Source organism: Myotis daubentonii, chromosome 4 (genome assembly GCF_963259705.1).
Source record: "Myotis daubentonii chromosome 4, mMyoDau2.1, whole genome shotgun sequence".
In the NCBI taxonomy this organism is placed as follows: Eukaryota; Metazoa; Chordata; class Mammalia; order Chiroptera; family Vespertilionidae; genus Myotis; species Myotis daubentonii.
The window spans coordinates 97,797,555-97,800,485 of record NC_081843.1 but is presented as its reverse complement, the minus strand read 5'-3'; the positions used below and the strand labels follow the sequence as shown (position 1 = coordinate 97,800,485).

Genomic DNA, 2,931 nt, shown 5'->3' with positions numbered 1-2,931 from the left:
CCCCCTCACAGAGAGCTTCCTCTCCCCTCACAGAGAGCTTCCTCTCCCCTCACAGAGAGCTTCCTCCCCCCTCACAGAGAGCTTTCTCCCCCCTCACAGAGAGCCTCCTCCCCCCTCACAGAGAGCATCCTCCCCCCTCACAGAGAGCTTCCTCCCCCCTCACAGAGAGCCTCCTCCCCCCTCACAGAGAGCATCCTCCCCCTCACAGAGAGCTTCCTCTCCCCTCACAGAGAGCCTCCTCCCCCCTCACAGAGAGCATCCTCCCCCCTCACAGAGAGCTTCCTCCCCCCTCACAGAGAGCCTCCTCCCCCCTCACAGAGAGCATCCTCCCCCTCACAGAGAGCTTCCTCTCCCCTCACAGAGAGCCTCCTCCCCCCTCACAGAGAGCATCCTCCCCCTCACAGAGAGCTTCCTCTCCCCTCACAGAGAGCCTCCTCCCCCCTCACAGAGAGCATCCCCCCCCTCACAGAGAGCTTCCTCTCCCCTCACAGAGAGCCTCCTCCCCCCTCACAGAGAGCATCCTCCCCCTCACAGAGAGCTTCCTCTCCCCTCACAGAGAGCTTTCTCCCCCCTCACAGAGAGCTTCCTCCCCCCTCACAGAGAGCTTCCTCCCCCCTCACAGAGAGCATCCTCTCCCCTCACAGAGAGCTTCCTCTCCCCTCACAGAGAGCCTCCTCCCCCCTCACAGAGAGCATCCTCCCCCTCACAGAGAGCTTCCTCTCCCCTCACAGAGAGCTTTCTCCCCCCTCACAGAGAGCTTCCTCCCCTCACAGAGAGCATCCTCCCCCTCACAGAGAGCTTCCTCTCCCCTCACAGAGAGCTTTCTCCCCCCTCACAGAGAGCTTTCTCCCCCCTCACAGAGAGCTTCCTCCCCCTCACAGAGAGCTTCCTCTCCCCTCCATAAGTTACAACTGCATAGAATTGAGGGAAGTTTTTAACTCTGGTTGAAGGAAATTGGGAGAGATGTCCAATGGCTCACTAGAAACTTGAGCTCTAATTGTCAAAATATTTTGTGTATATGACTTTGATTAGGAAAGGGAACAAGGAGTTATAGTGAAAGAATAGAATGATACTTTTTTGTGAGAAAAAAGCTATTCGTGAAAATCTGAAGCAGCAGTACGAAACTCAGAAGCTCCACTTTGGTGCAACAAACATGGATTGGATGCTGAGCAACTCCAGTCTTTCCATAAATGAAATAAAATTTGAGTTTGACAGAGTAGTAATCCTTAAAGCAGCAATCCTCAAATTTCAATATGGCCCTGTATCTTGTTAAATAAGCAACTAGAATGAGCCTGGCCTTTTGGGGTTTCCCAGACATGGACACACGGGGACACTTTCTGGCCAGCGTCTTGGTCAGTGAACGCTCGTATTCATGACCTTCGGTAGCAGCTGAAAACGTGACTTTCATTTTAGCTGCTGAGCGAGTGGAGCACTTGACTGACCCTCACACACACACACACACACACACACACACACTAGGTGCCCCAATCGGCAGGCACCGTCATCCTTGGAGACCAGCTGGAGTTGCCCCCACTTACTGTTGATGAACTGTTTCTTCAGATCGTGAAGGGAATTGTGTTCAAAATGTTCCTTTTTTTCTCTTAATCTATTGATCAATGCACACCATTTCCTTAAAATGGGCCTCGCGTAGCTTCTAAACGTTTGGAGGAGTGCTTGCAGTTCTTTTATTTTTTTCCAGATTTGGAAAGCCCATCTGTGTAGACAGACTGCTTCCTTTCTGGAGGCACCTCTGCCTCTCCGTTACCATTTATTCCACTAGGACGCTGCCTTCTTGTCCCCTTGGCTCTCACCGGGGGAAGGAGGTTCTGCAGGAGCTCCGAGAGCCTGGTTTTTCTGCTTTTCTTGACTCTGGAACTCAGTGGGATCACTTGTCCTTGCATCTGCATGATCCTGCCGGGAGTCAGGGTTCCTGTGGAGAGGCCCGTGCCGGCTCCTTGTCTTGGTGACCTGGCCAGCCAGCTCCCTCTCAGCTTGTGAATCTGTAGGTTGGTCTCATCCCAAGAGGATGGGATGGTTTTTTCCTTTTTAATTTTTTTTTGCTTCCCGGTTCACATGGACTGTCAAGGCTTTTAGCAACTTGTCTGCATCCATGCGTCAGCAGCTCAGGGGAGAGGTCCCGCCGGAGAAGTAGAGTTGGGAGTCGTTAGCCCGGAGGCCCAGCCCCTTGGCCAAGTTCTGCAGGTCACTGTCCCCGAAGGAGTCCAGCTCCTCCAGGGAGGGGACGGTCATCACAGGCTGCAATCCAGGCGACCACACAAGGCACCCTCCGACCTCCGCTGTGTGGTTCAAAACCCTGGTGCCCTAATATTACACTTCTTCATAGCAATCTGCATTTTCAATTATTTTAACGCTAAGAATGTGCAATGACAGATAAATAAGATATTTATACTTGGGTTATAAATGTAGTAAGATGTGTTTACACTTATTATAATAAATTATTTATGCAGTAAATAAATTATTAATATTAAACTATTAAATATAAACATTATTTTATATTACAGAAGAAATCAAGGATTATAATCAATAAATAGTTTCTGACACAGATGTCTTTAAATCTGGCGTCAGAAATCTGGGCTTCTAGTAAGAGAGGCTAGAGCAGGGGTGGGCAAACTTTTTGACTTGAGGGCCACAATGGGTTCTTAAACTGGACTGGAGGGCCAGAACAAAAGCATAGATGGAGTGTTTGTGTGAACTAATATAAATTCAAAGTAAACATCATTACATAGAAGGGTACGGTCTTTTTTTTCAATAGTTTTATTCATTTCAAACAGGCCGGATCCGGCCCGTGGGCCATAGTTTGCCCACGGCTGGGCTAGAGTATTTAAGATTATAACCAATGTTACCTCTGCATATTACAATGATTCAATGATTTTTATAAGGATTTAAGTCATTCTCATATTATGTCCTATA

At 49.2% G+C, this 2,931-nt stretch overlaps 1 pseudogene; it reads right to left on the bottom strand.

The window, feature by feature from the left end:
- Positions 1–1,048: 1,048 nt before the first annotated feature.
- On the bottom strand, positions 1,049–2,509 carry LOC132233867 (nucleolar and spindle-associated protein 1-like; annotated as a pseudogene).
- Between the last annotated feature and the right edge of the window lie 422 nt (positions 2,510–2,931).